The 19,144-nt window shown below is 46.5% G+C and overlaps 1 long non-coding RNA gene across 2 annotated transcripts in view; it reads right to left on the reverse strand.

Moving 5' to 3' along the window:
* Positions 1 to 1,415: 1,415 nt before the first annotated feature.
* The window catches only part of LOC138299677 (uncharacterized), a 41,098-nt gene continuing 23,369 nt past the window's right edge, over positions 1,416 to 19,144 (reverse strand). The window contains exons 3-4 of one of the 2 annotated variants that reach the window (XR_011204807.1): positions 17,464 to 17,508; positions 1,416 to 2,429 (exon numbers count right to left, since the gene is read on the reverse strand). This is a non-coding gene — a long non-coding RNA (uncharacterized lncRNA). The remainder of the gene's footprint in view (positions 2,430 to 17,463; positions 17,509 to 19,144) is intronic. The other variant, XR_011204808.1, reaches the window with a different exon arrangement.

Raw genomic sequence — 19,144 nt, forward strand, 5'->3', positions numbered from 1 at the left:
CACACACACTGGTCACATGTATGCTGACAGAAGGGCTCCATATGCAGTTACAAGATAGAGAATGCACTGGTGGTCAGTAGAGGAGAACCTGTTACAAGTGAAGCTGGGTTCTGCACCCCATACCTCTGAAACCTCCACCTATATGATTGGAGAGTAAGTTGTGACATTCAAGCTCCTTTCAGTTGCCTCTGGAGGTGGTCAATGTTAGTTGTCAGCGCCTCGCCTTTCCACAAAATCTTGTTACTTTGGAAGGTGCAACAGATTGGTGGCCCGTTGAAGGCACTCCTTTCTGTCAATGTTTTCTTACATGTAGCACAGCATATGCGCATCACGTAAAGACACATTGACAAAGTGAATAGATTTCATACAGGCGAAAACCTATTGCCACCCCCCACCCCAACCCCCGTGGGCTATTTAGGTGGTAAGGAGGGGAATCAAACATTACATTAATTTAACATATCAGACACACAGAAGAGAGGCTCGCATGCCTGTTTGGCGTGACGGATATATATATCATCTGATTATACTGATCTGCATAAGATATATCTTCAGCTACACCTTTTTAATTTCCTATTTTGTCCAGAGATATTTAGTGTAGGATAGACCCATTTAGGGCAGTTCGTAGATTGCTGGCATTTTAGTTTGTTTTTTATTTGAAAAATAAGATTACTTCATGCAGGGGATTTCTAAATAGCAATTTTATTTTCGGGACATTCTTCATGTAGATTTTAACATGACTATTACCTTATAAGTGTAAGCAAATATCATCTGCAGTTGTTTAATTAAATATTTTGAATATGTGACAAGGTAGGTGATTTTATAACTGTGCTGATTCAACCAAGATATTTCAGCCAAAGGAGCACTTTTGATACGAGAGGTGGGTCACTTTCTACATATAAAAGTACTGCAGTTTAAAAAAGGTTGATCTTTAAATAAGAATATTAAGATTAAACTCAGTCTTAAGTAGGTGCATTTGTCTTAACAGGTGTGAGCTCAAGGGTAAACAGAAGTCTTGGGACCCAAGAACAGATGGATGTGGCTTCCTGTGCAACTGCAACACTGGAAATAAATTTTAGCATGAAAGAAAAGCACACAGGCAACATTGTGCCGGGGAGAAAATGACGATTACTCTTCATAAGGAAGCTCTTGCATCAAAGTATAAGCAAAAGGAAAAAAGCCCTTAATAACGCGTCCTTCTATGTCAATTTATACACATTAGGACTCGTTTTAGGCCGATGAATCTTTTGACCCAGTGGTGAGACACCGTAAGACGAGGTAACTGATCAATATATCAATAATATCATCAACATATATCACCACAATATATTTCAGTTTAGACATTGGTTAAAAACTATCGACGCAACCATGACCTTTCAGTCATGAATAACCACACCTTATTGAAGTTTTGTGAATTTTATTCCCTATTGATTACAATCTAATAGCAAATGTATTAATCTCAAGACCAAAAGGCAAAAGAGCATAGTCACGATATGGCAATTGTGATAAGATTTTGACAATGCGAAGATGACAAACATTAAGCCACTAATATATGATATATACACAAATCAAGTATGTAGAACAGCATATACGTCTCAGTTCAGCATAGCACAATGTCAGTCACGTTTGTTGCGTCAGTCAAGGTGAACCCTAGCCTAACCACTAATTAGCATCAGCATGTTGGACTTCATGCAAAACAATTTAGAACATCGATTTGGAATACATCTAACTAAGGTCTCTAATCAAAAATACAGGAGTTGGTACCTAGGAAGGAAAAGCAAATAGACGAATTACAAGAGCAACTGTCATAATTACCCTCCTCGGAATGAGTCAGCATACAGGTTCAGACTTCGTCTTCAGGACATCAGTTGAATCGCCGTCAGTCTATCTAGTCTAAGGGCAGGGGACACTTCCCTCATAAGGAAGAAAGTGTAATGGGGCTACTAAGGGTGAGGATGGTTTATTAAGTCTCAAGTCACCAGACAGAGTGACAGAGTTTCTGGATGCAATCAATATCATTCCCTACCTAGTTCTCTCGAGTCTTCTGTGTCATGGGTTTTTATCCCCTTTTGGCAATACCTTCCCCCAAATTTCTGTTGGATAGTCACTACACCTCACTATCTGTAACCTATCAAATTATACATTAAGTAATGCATTTTGCATTTCACGATAATTCATAACATTTTGATTGGTCTTCATAATTGACGTTTTTCGTAGGTGGCACATCCGGGGTTACTTCATTCTCTGGCACATTCTTTGGTTCAAAAGTTCTCTTTTCCGTGGTTGAATGTCCTTGGATGTTTCAATATTCGTTGCAAAACGTATAAGACTTATACTAAAGCAGCTAACATGCGGATGGGAGAAAAACTAAATTCGATACAAAGACAATGGAAGAATACATGCTGGGTCATGGCCTTTTGCAAGTCAGCACACTGGAGAAACAGAAAAATATGCTTTAATATGAGAGCTACACAGCTAATTCTTCGGCTCACGCTAACTTAAGGCTTATGGATTCTAATAAAAATGCAATCTTCGCAAATGTTAATGTATTCGATTAATTCATAATATAAGCAATCATTTCTTATAGATGACATTAGTATATGCATTTGATAATTCTCCACGTTTAAAATACGTTTCAATGAATAATATTATTAATGCAGCATTGTTAAGTATAAGCATTTCACATCTAAAATAGGTAATATTTAAACTACGCTCTCTCACCCTTTTATCCAAAAGGCCGTCATGCAGCTACAAATGAGTGCAGCTACTAGTAAACATCACAGTCACAGAAAATGGCCGACAACACACGAGGGAGCTCTGTTAAGGGAGGTAAATGAATGCTTAACGAGGTGACCTTCAAACGTCCACTTGAGTCATCAGGGCAGCAGTATTTCAATTGCAATCTAATGTTGAAACAAATCGTGTCTGTTGCAGATTTTATGAAGCAACTTTAGCGTTTCTTTAACGATTAGCTTTTCAGTCTCAAAATAGGGGTTGGTGATCCTGCACTTTTCCTGTCTGGTAAGGTCGATGATTAAATAAGCAAATTGGATTTCTGATAGTGAGGAAGGTGGGCAGGGGTTTGGGTGAAACAATAGCGAGATGAGAGGGTGACGCCACGGAGAGGGGGTGGAGGGCGGGGGTGAAGGAAATTAACTGCAGGACGAAAAGAAAACAAGCAGGGCTGCTGACAAGTTTGCTCACAAATCAGATAAGAAAGAAGTTCGACCAACGCGGATGAAAAGAAATACTTTGGAGTTTGGATGCTGATAAGAAATACAGAGGAAGAAAAAGCATTGGTAGATGCCAGAAATAGTGCTACAGACAATAAAAACGGAGGAAAAGTACGTGGCAAGCACAGGGACCATGAAAAGATAGGAAAGGACTGGGGTTAGATCAAAGCCCCTTTCAACATTTATTTTAGAGAAAAACCAGTGCTTTAAATGGGCCGGTACTGAGTATCGGCACTTTTTTTTATTTTGAGAGAGATAGTGCCTGCACTTCTCAAGAAATACGTAATGCTTTTAATTGGAGAGTACTGACACTTCTCAGAAACAAGCAGGTACTTCCATTTCAAGCACTGAATACAACAGATTTCACAGGCACAGGGCAAGCGCTGTGCAGGCGAAACCTAGAAATGAATCGGACAGCAGGAGGGAGCAATGGAGAAAAGTGGGTCTGCAAATGTGGCCTGGTGCCATACATACGTCCACAGAATTCTGGTGATTCTAGGGAGGCCCTGGAAAGCACAGATGACCACGACGCCGTTTTTTATGCACTGCAGACTTCCATAGATGTCCTCTCTAAAGAAATGAGCCCGCTTTGCCTTTTTGAGACCTTGGCAGTTACGGAAGATTCCCTGTCAAGAGCAACCACAGCAGAGCATAACAGTCACCAAAAGGGATGGTAACTCGCATCTCCTGTAAATACTCTGAGACAGACCATAATGATGGGAGCAGGAGAGGATCTTCAAATGAGAAGCCGCTTCTAGCTGTGGAACAATCACTGGCAAGGCAGAACGGTCCCTGGCTAGTGCACCTGGGTCAGTGATAGCCAAGAGTCTGGCTGGGACTTCTCAGAGAGCGTGGTAGGGCTCGGACTGAGTCTATCAAACTAGTCATTCTCTGAAACCTGAGTAGGGGAGGGGGAGGGTCAGTACATTTTCAGGCCAGTCCTTCGTAAGGGCACCTTGGCAGCGAGGAGTCAGTCACAGTACAGTTTGGTTCTTCATAAGGATTACACCTTCTGTGGCAGCCATGAATGTCCAGCTAGTGCTCTGAAAAAAGCAGCTGGTTGAAATGGAGTCGGCAATATTAGGTCACTGAACTTAATCCGTCAGTGGGTAAAAGGCTAAGGCAGAGATACCATAGTAGGAAGTACATACCGCCTCTTAAGGGAAAGGACCCTTTAAGAAAAATAGCGCTCTATATTTCACATATTGTTGCCCTCCCTCCTGTTTTGTCGTCCTCCCCAGAGACATTATGGATATAATTCTGATGCTTGGAGAGGAACCTCAACTTCCGGTCACAAGGATTTTTTGCCTCCCAGGTATGCTGGCTCCCTGCATTCTGCTGGTCATGTGCATGCTGACAGAAGGGCTCGCCAGTGTTGCCTCCCTATGCAGTTCAGGGTGCTACAGGTCTGGAAACATGTTATACAAAAGTGCACCTGAGCATATGAAAACAGGTCATGTAAATCCCTGTAGCCCAAAGTGAGGAAAACACCCCCATTAGTGACCCCCTGACCTGCCTTAGGGCCAGGAGTACACTCAACACAGCAGACAGCTCCACCAGCCTGCCTCCGTGCCCCTGACCCCACCTTTTCTGCAGAAGGAAGTTTGAGGCCCTCCACCACCCACAGGCACCCGCCTGAGCCTCATCCCTGGTGCCTAGTGGTAGGCGTATCTAGTGTGCTCTATACTTTGTATTTTGTAATTTGTATTTCGTTTCTGTAATTTGTATTTCATTTCATGCACTGTTTTTGACTTTACCTGTGCCCATTTTCTGCTCCGCTTCATTTTACTCACTGTGTTTTTGCCCGTTTTCAAATCTGGCTCTTGCCGGTTCTCCCGACCCTGCCGCTGCGTCCCCTGCGGCCCGCCCCCCTCAGGCCCCCATTGGCCACTCCCTATCACCTCCCAGCTGCTCCTCCCTCCCACCTTCCCTTCTTAATGGCGGCCGCTGCGCGGTGCCAAGTGTGACCCCCTGACCTGCCTTAGGGCCAGGAGTACACTCGACACGGCAGACAGCTCATCCAGCCTGCCTCTGAACCCGTCTTTACTGCAGAAGGAAGTTTGAGGCCCTCCACCACCCGCAGGCACCCGCCTGCGCCTCATCCCTGGTGCCTAGTGGTAGGCGTATCTAATGTGCTTTATACTTTGTGTTTCATTTTTTGTCATTTGTATTTCGTTTCTGTAATTTGTATTTTGTTTCATGCACTGTTTTTGACTTTACCTGTGCCCATTTTCTGCTCTGCTTTGTTTTGTTTTACCTACTGTGTTTTTGCCTGTTTTCAAATCCGTCTCTTGCTGGTACTCCCGACCCTGCCACTGCGTCCCCTGCGGCTAGCCCCCCTCGTGCCCCCATTGGCCACTCCCTCCCACCTCCCAGCTGCTCCTCCCTCCCACCTCCCCTTCTTAATGGCGGCTGCTGCGTGGTGCCGAGTATGACTCCCTGACCTGCCTTATGGCCAGGAGTATACTCGACACGGCAGACAGCTTCACCAGCCTCCCTCCGTGCCCCTGACATGGCCTTTACTGCAGAAGGAAGTTCGAGGCCCTCCACCACCCGCCTGCGCCTCATCCCTGGTGCCTAGTGGTAGGCGTATCTAGTGTGCTTTATACTTTGTATTTTGTTTTTTGTAATTTGTATTTCGTTTCTGGAATTTGTATTTCACTTCATCCACTGTTTTTGACTTTACCTGTGCCCATTTTCTGCTCCACTTCGTTTTACTCACTGTGTTTTTGCCCGTTTTCAACTCTGACTCTTGCTGGTTCTCCCGACCCTGCCACTGCGTCCCCTGCGTCCCGGCCCCCTCGCGCTCCCCTTGGCCAATCCCTCCCGTCTCCCAGCTGCTCCTCCCTCCCACCTCCCCTTCTTAATGGCGGCTGCAGCGCAGTGCTGAGTGTGACCCCCTGACCTGCCTTAGGGCCAGGAGTACACTCAACACGGCAAACAGCTCCACCAGCCTGCCTCCGTGCCACTGACCCCGCCTTTACTGCAGAAGGAAGTTCGAGACCCTCCATCACCCTCAGGCACCTGCCTGAGCCTCATCCCTGGTGCCTAGTGGTAGGCGTATCTAGTGTGCTTTATACTTTGTATTTCGTTTTTTGTAATGTGTCATTTGTTTCTGCAATTTGTATTTCGTTTCATGCACTGTTTTTTACTTTACCTGTGCCTATTTTCTGCTCTGCTTCGCAGTGGAGGCCGGCAGCTTTAGGAGGGAGGGGGCGGGAAGCACACACACACACACTTATTCTTTCACACACAGACACACATGCACGCATGCACACCCATTAACACTCATAACATTCAAACATGCACGCACGCACCAAACATTCATTTTAAAACATCACATACACTCACTCATTCTTTCACACTCACACGCACATCCATTAACAACATTCATACCATTCAAACATGCACGCACGCACCAAACATTTATTTTAAAACATCACACACACTCATTCTTTCACACACGCACGCATGCACATCCATTAACACTCATAACATTCAAACATGCACACACCCACCAAACATTCATTTTAAAACATCACACACACACACACACTTACATTCAGCCTCGAGGTCCCAGGAGGGTTGGGACTGCTGCCTTCCCTCATTGGCTGACCCTAGGTCAGCCAATGAGGGAAGGCAGCAGTTCCAGCCTCGTCACAGAGTGGGATGGGGTCAGTGAGACTGATGACCCCACCCCACTCTGTGACGAAGTGTCACTGATTGACAATCGCCCTGGGCGCTTCAGGGCTTAAACCTGAAGCGCCCAGGGTGAGTGTCAATGGGTGACGCTTCCCTCGTCATCCAGGGAAGGGCCTCGAGGCACCTTTGCTGAGCCGAGGAGGTCACGCCCATAGGAGCTGTGACCTCCTCAGCCCAGCAAAGTTCAGCTCAGGCAGCCAGGAGTCTGTACAAATCGCGCATGTCTCACTCCTGGCTGTCTGAGCTGAAAATGAAGAGTGTCTGTGAGGCTGGCCTTTGTTCAGCCTGACAGACACTCTTCATGAGGGGCAAAAGGTGGGGGGGCGTGGCCCCTCCGCCCTCAAGGACGGGCCGCATCAGCTGCTTCGTTTTACTCACTGTTTTTGCCCGTTTTCAAATCCGTCTCTTGCCGGGTCTCGTGACCCTGCCGCTGCGTCCCCTGCGGCCCGCCCCCCACGTGCCCCCATTGGCCACTCCCTCCCACCTGCTCCTCCCTCCCACCTCCCCTTCTTAATGGTGGCCACTGTGCGGCCGCGCCGCTGGCCCGCCAGAAGCAAGCCGCCTGCGCCCGTCCGCGCCTGGACCGCGCCCAGCGCCCATCCCCCATCCCCCTGGTCCACGGTCCTCCAGCACCCCCAAGCGCCACTACTCCTTCACAGAGCTCGTTGCTCTCAACCCCGGCCGGCACACCACCTGCGCCCAGGCCAACCCCAGACACACCCACGGACCTTTCACATGCCACTTCTCCTGCACTCACACCAACAAGCACCACAACAACACCAAACACCCCAATCACCTCAACTGCATCCTCCTTAACACCCGCTCTGTCCACAAGCATGCCATCGAGTTTTGGGACCTACTCACGACAAACTCTCCCGACATCGCCTTCCTCACTGAAATATGGATGAATTCCTCATCCGAACCTGACATCGCCACAGTCATCCCAGAAGGATATAAAATCACCCGTAGAGACTGTATCAACAAACCAGGAGGTGGAATCGCCATATTACACAGAAATTCCATCAAGATTTCCACCAATACCAACGACACCCTAGACACCGCAGAGCACCTACACTTTTAGGTACACGTCAAAGCCAACACCACCCTAAGAGGAACTCTCATCTACAGACCACCAGGACCCCACCCCCCATTCTGTGACACCATCGCCAACACTATCAGCCCCCACGCCCTCGCCTCCACGGACTACCTACTCCTCAGTGACCTAAACTTTCACCTGGAGAACACCCACAACTGCAACTCCACTGACCTGCTGGACAACCTCGCAAACCTCAGCCTCAAGCAACCGGTTACCTCACCCACCCACTCAGCCGGGCATACGCTAAACGCCATCTTCTCCTCCAGCAGCCACATCACCTTCACCCTCCCCACCAAACTCCACTGGACTGACCACCACTGCGTCCACTTCTCCTTCCTGAAGCCCACCACCCACTACCAACAACATCCTACCTCTACCGCAAGTGGAACAAGATCTCCAAAGAACAACTGATCTCCAACCTCGCACAAGCTCCACCTCCCAGTACCAACGACCCCAACACCGCTGCCTTCAACCTCACACGATGCCTAGAAGCATGCGCAGACTCTCTCGCCCCACTCAAAATAACCAAAACACCCGCACCAACAAGACAGCCCCCTGGTTCACCACAGAACTTCAGTCTTCGAAACGCGAATGCCGAAAAATTGAGAAAGCCTGGTGCCAAGAACCCTCAGTGAGCAACTTCTCCGCCCTCAAATCTGCCATGCGCAAACATCACCAGCTCATCCGAACCACCAAACGATCCTTATACAAAGAACGCATAGACAATGCACACAACAGCAAGGAACTTTTTGCCATCATCAAAGAACTCACCAAACCCAAATCCTGTGCCACCGACCCTCCACACTCCCAAGACCTCTGCAACTCCCTCTCCAACTACTTCCACGGTAAGATCGCAGACATACACGACAGCTTCATACCATCATCACCCACCATCACCACTACCGACACAGCCAACACCACAGCACCCCACCGCACCAACGTACTAAACACCTGGACCCCCACCAACGATGAAGAAACCGGCAAAACCATGAGCTCAACACTCAGGCTCCCCAACAGACCCTTGCCCCCACCACATCTTCAACAAGGCCAGCCAAATCTTCATTCCCCAGCTCTGGGCCATTATAAACAGCTCCTTTGAGACCGCAACCTTCCCAGATATTTGGAAACACGCCGAAGTCAACGCAGCCCCTGAAGACCTCACAAACGAATTACCTATCTCTCTACTCCACTTCCCCGTGAAGGTCATAGAGAAGATAGTAAACAAACAACTCTCCTGCTTCCTGGAAGACAACAACATACTCAACGTCTCCCAGTCTGGATTCCGCAAAAACCACAGCACCGAAACCGCCCTCATCACCTGCATAGACGACATCAGGACCAGATTGGACAAGGGCGAAACCGTCGCCCTCATCCTCCTAGACCTCTCCGCAGCTTCCGACACCTTATGCCACCACACCCTCCGCACACGCCTCTTCGACGCCGGAATTCACCACAGAGCCCTGGACTGGCTCACCTCCTTCCTCTCCAAAAGAACCCAAAGAGTTTGCCTCCCTCCTTTCCGGTCTACAGCCACCAAGACCATCTGTGGGGTCCCCCAAGGATCCTCCCTCAGCCCCACCCTTTTCAATATCTACATGGCTCCACTCACCAGCATCATCCGCCCCCACGGCCTCATCATCATTTCATACACTGACAACACCCAGCTCATCATCTCCCTCATGAGGAATCCATCTACCGCCAAGAATAACCTACATGACGGACTCCTTGCCATCGCTAACTGGAGGACAGGAAGCCACCTCAAATTGAACTCAGAAAAAAACAAAATGATCATCTTCGGTCCCAACAAGACAGCATGGAACGACTCTTGGTGGCCCACCACCCTAGGACCAACCCCAACACCCACCACCCACGCACGGCATCATACTGGACTCATCTCTCTCCATGACTCAGCAAATCAACGCAATATCATCCTCCTGCTTCAAAACCCTCTGCATGCTACGCAAGACTTTCAAATGGATTCCTTTAGAAACAAGAAGAACTGTCACCCACGGCCTCATAAGCAGCAGACTGGACTACTGCAATGCCCTCTACGCAGGGACCACAGCCAAGCTTCAGAGAAAACTCCAGCGCATCCAGAACGCAGAAGCACAGCTCATCCTCAACCTCCCTTGCCACGTACACATCTCCACCCACCTCAGATCACTACACTGGCTGCCCATCAACAAAAAGATCATTTTCAAAATAGTTGTCCATGCTCACAAAGCCCTCCACGACACTGGACCGGCCTACCTCAATGGACGAATCAACTTCTACAACCCAACTCGACAGCGCCGCCGACCTCGCCGGCGCAACGGTCCCCCGCATCCAACGCACCACCTCCGGCGGCAGATCCTTCTCCCACCTCGCAGCCAAAACCTGGAACTCCCTTCCCACCAACCTACGCAAGACACAGGACCTCCTAACTTTCAGAAAGCACCTCAAAACATGGCTTTTCGAGCAGTAACCCACCCCCTCCATCGCCTTGAGACCCTAACGGGTGAGTAGTGCGCTTAAGAAATCTGATTGATTGATTGGTCAGTCACTACAGTGCCTACTGTTCCACTCATGCAGCGACTGTGTAGAGGTCTCTGCTGAGTGCATGTATTACTACATAGAAGGACTTGCATCCCTATTTGCTGAGCACCTTCACCATGCGCAGGACACATCACAAGGGCAATTGTTAAAGCTCTAATTGTGGAAAAACAAAACTACCTAAATGCCATTGGCACTGTTCTATCATTTGTAGTATTACTAAAGGCTGCTCACGCCTTCTACACATTTGCAAGAGGTGGCTGCCTGTGCCGTACTATGAATTAAGAGAATCGTGTACATCTGTAGTTGCGCTGTGTTTGTGGGAGGGGTGTGTGAGTAAAGCTTGCACTGCTGCTGTCCACGATGCACGTTCTGTGTGTACTACCGCTCAGATCACATGGTCCTCTGCTGATATCCACCACTGGTCTCCACAAGGGTAGTGACAGATGTGTTAGGTTGTCCCTCGTGCTTAGCAGCTACTGAACTACTGCTTTGTGGAGACTCAGTGCAGTCACCATGAGTGGGGCATGACTCAAGCCCTTGAGAGGGCACAGTGTGCAGTTGTGACAGATAGACTAACACCACAGCCAACTGAAATTAATGTGTTCTTCGTGGAACTGTACAGTCTTAAATTCCTGATGAGCTGTGATACGTTTTGTGACACCATGCAAATGCCAGTATTGGTGAAAGTAACTTCACTCTATACTTATATGTCTAAGGTTTCGGTATTTGGATTGCATCCACTATGATAGTCACGGACCTACTCATTTGTGCTGAGACCCAGCTATTTACACATCCATCCATGTATTTATTCACTGATAAATGCACACACTCATTCATTTATCTATCTACCCACTGACTTATTCTTGCCATGACACACTAATAGCCACATGCAGGCTGGCCAACTGCTTAGGCTGATGCATTGTACAAACGCTTTAGAAAGGGTTCATCGAGGATGAAATGTGATATGCAGAAAAGCTGCTAGAGACAAGCAGATAACAGCTGGGCTCTAGACCATCTGATGCAACAATTTTAATGAGCTGTAGCACAGAAGAAATGGTTTCTTACCTGTGATAAGTGTTTTTCTGGTAGATACTCTATCTTCCTGCAAATTTCTCATCTGTAGAAAAATTCCAGGCGTCAAACCGAATCTGGAAAGCTTCAAAGCTGTCAAGTTGCCAGTAGAGGGCATTTGACTTAGTCGACACCACAAGTGACGTCAGGCAATGTCACTGAGGCCATGAATTGCCCTCCCCAGTGCAGTGTCAGTTTCCTTACATTTCTTCCAAGCCTTGACAGTGAGAGGACAGATTGACATTGATCCTTTAGTGCAGTACTAAAAGATATAAGTTTGGATCTTATTAACTTTCCCTATAACTCATTAATCAAACGGGAAGAGTCAGTGAGAAATCTGCATGAAGACAGAGTATCCACCAGAAAGATCATTACCGTAGGTAAATAACCATTTATCTGATGGCAACTTCTTCCTGCAGATTCCTCACCTGTAGAACAGATTACATAGCGATACCCTACACTGGAGATGGATTGATGGATGGTTAAACGAAGATACCCTGTGGAACGGACCTAGCAAAATGTCCATCCTTGTGCACCTTGGAGTCCAGGCAGTAGCTCATGGTGAAGGTTTTGCAAAGATGCTTACGTAGCCGCCTTACAGGTTTCTGCACTAGGAACTCCCATGGCAAGGACAGAAGTGGTAGAACTGGTGGAATGGACCTGTTGCCTTCTAGATGATCCTTTTTGGCTAAGGCTTAGCAGGTCTTAATGCAGACAATGATCCATCGTCAAAGAGCCCTCTGCAGCAAGGTAGCCTCTTTCTAGCCTTGTTACCCCCACTTTTGGCCTGTTTGTGAGTATATGTCGGGGTGTTTTTACTGTCTCACTGGGATCCTGTTAGCCAGCGCCCAGTGCTCATAGTGAAAACCCTTTGTTTTCAGTGTGTTTGATATGTGTCACTGGGATCCTGCTAGCCAGGACCCCAGTGCTCATAAGTTTGTGGCCTATATGTGTTCCCTGTGTGGTGCCTAACTGTATCACCGAGGCTCTGCTAACCAGAACCTCAGTGTTTATGCTCTCTCTGCTTTTAAAATTGTCACTGCAGGCTAGTGACTAATTTGACCAATTCTGATTGGCACACTGGAACACCCTTATAAATCCCTAATATATGGTACCTAGGTACCCAGGGTATTGGGATTCCAGGAGATCCCTATGGGCTGCAGCATTTCTTTTGCCACCCATAGGGAGCACAGACAATTCTTACACAGGACTGCCACTACAGCCTGAGTGAAATAACATCCATGTTATTTCACAGCCATTTTACACTGCACTTAAGTAACTTATAAGTCACCTATATATCTAACCCTCACTTAGTGAAGGTTAGGTGCAAAGTTACTTAGTGTGAGGGCACCCTGGCACTAGCCAAGGTGCCCCCACATTGTTCAGAGCAAATTCCCCGGACTTTGTGAGTGTGGGGACACCATTACATGCGTGAACTACATATAGGTCAATACCTATGTGTAGCTTCACAATGGTAACTCCGAACATGGCCATGTAGCATGTCTAGGATCATGAAATTGTCACCCCAATACCATTCTGCCAATCCCATGCATCCCCGGGGCTCCAGCATGGAACCCGGGTACTGCCAAACTAGCTCTCTGGGGTTTTCTCTGTGGCTACCGCTGCTGCCAACCCTCAGACAGGTTTCTGCCCCCCTGGGGCCTGGGCAGCCCAGTCCCAGGAAGGCAGAACAAAGGATTTCCTCTGAGAGAGGGTGTTACACTCTCTCCCTTTGGAAATAGGTGTTAAGGGCCTGAGAGGAGTAGCCTCTCCTGGCCTCTTGAAATGCTTTGAAGGGCACAGATGGTGCCCTCCTTGCATAAACCAGTCTACACCAGTTCAGGGATTTCCCAGGCCCTGCTCTGGTGTGAAACTGGACAAAAGAAAGGGGAGTGACCACTCCCCTGTCTATCACCACCCCAGGGGTGGTGCCCACAACACCTCCAGTGTGTCCCAGACCTCTGCCATCTTGAATGCAGAGGTGTGAGGGCACAATGGAGACCTCTGAGTGGCCAGTGCCAGCAGGTGACGTCAGAGACCCCTCCTTATAGGCTCTTACCTGGTTAGGTAGCCAATCCTCCTCTGAGAGCTATTTAGGGTCTCTCCTGTGGGTTTCTCGTCAGATAACGAATGCAAGAGCTCACCAGAGTTCCTCTGCACTTCTCTCTTCGACTTCTGCCAAGGACCGACCGCTGACTGCTCCAAGACGCCTGCAAAACCGCGACAAAGTAGCAAGAAGACTACCAGCAACATTGTAGTGCCTAATACTGCCGGCTTTCTCGACTGTTTCCTGGTGGTGCATGCTCTGAGGGCTGTCTGCCTTCACCCTTCACTAGAAGCCAAGAAGAAATCTCCTGTGGGTCGACGGAATCTTCCCCCTGCTAACGAAGGCACCAAACTTCTGCATCACCAGTCCTCTGGGTCCCCTCTCATCTTGACGAGCATGGTCCCTGAAACACAGGAGCTGGATCCAAGTGACCCGACAGTCCAGTGGTCCTTCTGTCCAAATTTGGTGGAGGTAAGTCCTTGCCTCCCCACGCCAGACAGTAATCCTGTGTACTGCATGAACTGCAGCTGCTAGGGCTTCTGTGCACTTTTGCAAGACGTCCTTCGTGCACAGCCTAGCCCAGGTCCCCAGCACTCCATCCTGCATTACCCAACTCACTAAGTTGGACTCCGACGAGATGACCACCGTGCTCAGATTTCTTGGACGCCTGTTCAGGTACTTTTGCGGGTGCTGCCTGCTTCTGCGTGGGCTCTCTCTATTGCTGAGCGCCTCCTCTGTCTCCTTCTCCAAGGGGCGACCTCCTGGTCCTTCCTGGGCCCTGGCAGCACCCAAAACCTTCAACCGCGACTCTTGGAGTTAGCAAGGCTTGTTTGCAGTCTTTCTGCGTGGAAATAACTCTGCGTCCTCCAGCACACCGTGGGACATCTTCTGACCAAAGGAGAAGTTCCTGCCACCTTCTGTTGTTGCAGAATCTTTGGCTTCTTCCACTCAAAGGCAGCTCTTTTGCACATTCATCCGGGGTTTAGTGGGCTCCTGCCCCCCCTGGACACTTGCATGACTCTTGGACTTGGTCCCCTTCCTTTGCAGGTCCTCAGGTCCAGGAATCCATCTTCAGTGCTTTGCAGTCAGTTGTTGCCTTTGCAGAGTCCCCTATCTCGACATTACTGTCTTTCTGGGGCAGTAGGGTAACTTTACTCCTACTTTTCGGGGTCTTGGGGTGGGGTATCTTGGACACCCTTAGTGTTTTCTTACACTCCCAGCGACCCTCTACACACTACACTAGGCCTGGAGTCCATTCGTGGTTTGGAGTATATGGTTTGTGTTGCCCCTAGGCCTAGTTTCTCCTATTGCATTCTATTGTGTTTTACAGTGTTTGCACTACTTTTCTAAGTGTTTGACTTACCTGATTTTGGTTTGTGTGTATATTACTTACCTCCTAAGGGAGTATATCCTCAGAGATACTTTTGGCATATTGTCACTAAAATAAAGTACCTTTATTTTTAGTAACTCTGAGTATTGTGTTTCTTATGGTATAGTGCTATCTGATATAAGTGGTATAGTAGGAGTGTTGCATGTCTCCTAGTTCAGCCTAAGTGGCTCTGCTATAGCTACCTCTATCAGCCTAAGCTGCTAGAACACTACTAATCTACTAATAAGGGATAACTGGACCTGGCACAAGGTGTAAGTACCATCAGGTACCCACTATTAGCCAGGCCAGCCTCCTACACCCTCTTTTGCAGTGGCCTAAATTTTTTGGAACCACAATAGTTGACAAAGAACTGGTCGTTCAGGTGAAAGTCCTTGGTGCGATCCGGACTGTAATCAACCGCCCATCTAGGATCCAACCGATGCAACAGTTCCTCCTCTTTACTGGAATGGCAGGGAGGATAGAAGGTTGAACGGGTAATGTATTGATCAAGATAGAAAGGGGTTACCACCCTGGGAAGGGAAGCAGCCCTGGTTCACAACACCAAGCTGTCAGGATAGAAAGAGGCAAAGGCAGGGCAGCAGCTAAGGGCCATAAAGCGCCTGCCCTGGTGCAGCATCGTTTCTATCCATTTTTCGAGGGTTCCAAGTTAAGTGCATGCCAAATTCAATGAAAAGTCTTTGAAAATATTAAAACATGAAAACTAAAAAAGTCCTTTGCCTAGACCTGTCATTGGTTTGGGCTTTGGGGGTGAATGCACCATCTGCTTGGTTTGGCTTGGGCACCAGTTGTTGTCAGCTAGTCTAAGGCCACCACTAGTTAATGCTTCCCTTGCTTTATAGTATTTTATATTCCACATTTTGCAGGAATTCAACATAAATAAGATGACATGGCAATGAAGAAACCAACAGGAAAGGGGTGTGTTTGGGGTGTGTACAGGGTGAGATATTTGATTGTATTATATTAAATGGTAATTTATACAGTACTTCCATACTCCTTCTGAGGCCTAACTCGTTTTTGTGGGTGAACTGGTTGCATTATTTATACAGCTCTGCATCACTGCAAGGTGGTGAAGTGCTCTGATCTTGATCAGGTTCCTGGGCGGTCTTTGGAGTTCATGGTTGAGAGGGCATTACTTATGGATAGGCTTATGTGAGATATACTTATTCTAGTGTGTGAAGTATGAAAGCGTGGTGGTGCAGATTGTATTAAGTACCACAGCACATATGAATGTCTGATTGTTACCAGTAGGAAAAAGGGTTATGATACCAATCTACAGTTTGCAAATCAATGGTAAAGTAATATATGGAGTATTGTGTCCTGGTTGGTGGAACACGTGTGAAATGTGTCCATTTGTAGAGACCTCATTGACATTGTGTCCATATCTGAAAGTCTCATCAACAGTACTGTGCCTAGTTCCAGGAGCAAAATTATGTGCAATGTATCCAGTTCTGAAGGCTTAATCATAGCTTTATGTCCAGTTCTGAAGGCTGTGTCTGGAATATTAGGGGGAGTTTTTGAAGCTTTATCTGTCACACTATGTCCAGTTCTAAAGGCCAAAATAGGTCAGTAGGAAGATCAGTCATTTTATGCTCTACCCTTTTTGTGCATCACCACAACTGTGGCTTTTCATGTGAAAGTATTCCTTCCACCTTTGCCTCTTTAAATTTTTAATAGGAGTTTGTTAAAGAGAGAAAATACCCTCTTGTATCTTTCTGCTGGGATACCGTTCAGACCCTGGGTTTTCCCTTCCCCACTTGCCTAATCGCCTTTCCTACTTCCTTCTGATCTACGGGCCTATCCAATTCTTCATCTGCTTCATTTGTCAGTTTTGGTATGTCCATGTGGTGGAACAGGGCTTGGGATTAGTCCCTGTTCTATTCTATTTATCGTCATGAAGATTAGCATATGAACTTGCAGAGGATTAGGGTATTTACTTGTCCTCTCAAACCTTCCCCTATTCATAACCACTTCCCCTCATATCCTGCCCACTTCCTTTCTACTTAGTCAGACTATCAATCTCCTAGGCTAATATCCTGATCCTGGCTTGTAAGGAAATAACAAATCCAAAACTACAACACATCTCCTCCCTTTATAACATGAACATAAAATAGGAGGACTTAACTAAAAAAGAAAACTGAACAACAAAGCATGGCCTAAAAATGTGAACTTAACCTACAGTAAAATCGTTTAATTTTTAACAATGTTACAATTTCTCTCTTTTGATGGCAGGCCATAATAGTTGACTCCTTAACTTTTAATAGATCATTATTTGGGCCTGACAAAGTGGTAGACTTATCCTCCACTTCATTAAAAGTATTACCTTTCTCCATTTTATTACTAGCTTTACAATCCAACATATTCCCTTTATCACCCAGCGCTTGAGATAACTCACATGCCCAGGAGACAAGGTTTTTAAGGGACAATTTGACACTGGAATCTGTAAGAGACAAAAATCATGAACCAAGATCAGCATCAGAACATCTCTCACTTTCGTTTATAGTAACGTTGATATTACATTGTCTACTCGGCAAACATACATCAATTTTGGCTAGTCTGTTCATACTCCACCAAGACCCATTGTTAAGTTTGGCAGCGGATTTGGCCGCCCTAACAATTTTGAAAGCGCTTGAAAATTAGACTTACACTTTTTAACATCATTAGGTAGTTCAATTTCTGCAGAATCTCCCACTTTAAACTTAGCCTTAATGTACTTTTAACTGAGATCTTTGCTTATCACAGTCTCAGACTTACTTCTGACAGGGACATTGACTGTAGCTATGCAATACACCTCTTTGAAATTCAAAATGGATACATCTCGCTTAACCTGAAAAAATAATGTCAAGCCGGCAGCCCCCGACCCTTAAGCATAGAAAATGGGGAAAATCCTGTGGACAAATTGGGAGAAGAATAATAAGCCCAGGTTTTTTTTTTTTTTTACATCAAACTCTTTAACTTCCACCTTATTGGCTAAAGCCACCTGCACAGCTTCTACAATGATTCTATTAAACCTTTCTACAAAATGATTCATGTTAGGTAAATAAAGTGATGTCTTCAAATAAAATATCATTCTTTTTTAGAAAGTTTTGAAATTTCAGAGAAGTACATTGTCTGTGACAATAATTGGATGGCAAGCCTTCTTTGTGAAAATACTCCATTAAAAACTGAATACTAGTCTCAGTAGTGGGCTGGGATACCAATTTTATCTCTGCCCACCTGGAAGAATAATCAATGAGAACAGATGCATACATTTTGCACCGCGAAAAACTATCATAGGGCCCAAAAAGTGTCCAACACTTACCTATACCATGGCTTGCTGGGAAAACCTGACCAACTTTATTGGTACCTAAGGATTTGTCAGAATGAGTGCAGATGGAACAGTGCTTCATGAAACCAGAAATTTGTGAATCCATATAAGGCCTCCAAAATACTTCTCATGTTTTTGTAAGAATCTCACCTAGATGTTCTGAGTGGGCTAGCTTAATAATATTGAGACAAATATCCTTGAGAGGAATAATACCATGTCCCGGGTGACAAGGATGGAGCCTCTAACTTTCCACAAAAATTGAAACGTTGGACTTAAACGTTTCTCACGAGTCACCTTTTATCATCTTTATATGACTCACAACCACACATATTCAACACATCATCAGCAGAAGCAACCACACATTCTTCAATGATTTCAGAATATCTTTTACCCAGATGAATTAGGTAATCTAGATACAATCAGCAATGACATTGCAGGTCCCTTGAATATAATCAACACAAAAGTTATACTCATACGTTTTAGAATGGATTCTAACCAAATGGCCAGAACGCTGCCAGTGCAGTTACTATTGAGTAGTACTAATAGAGCTTTATGGTTAGTTTTAATAGTAAATTCCCTTCCCCACAGATAAATTTCGAAATGTTCCACAGTCCATGCACAAGCCAAAGCTTCCCTTTCGATAGTGGAATATCTGGCCTCAGAATAGGAGAGAGGTCATGAAGCAAAGGCAACAGTGCTTTCCACATTTTGGCACCTTTGATTAAGCATAGCCCCAAGACCTTCAGCACTACTAGCATTAACGTATAGA

Source organism: Pleurodeles waltl, chromosome 6, assembly GCF_031143425.1.
Source record: "Pleurodeles waltl isolate 20211129_DDA chromosome 6, aPleWal1.hap1.20221129, whole genome shotgun sequence".
Classification (NCBI taxonomy): Eukaryota; Metazoa; Chordata; class Amphibia; order Caudata; family Salamandridae; genus Pleurodeles; species Pleurodeles waltl.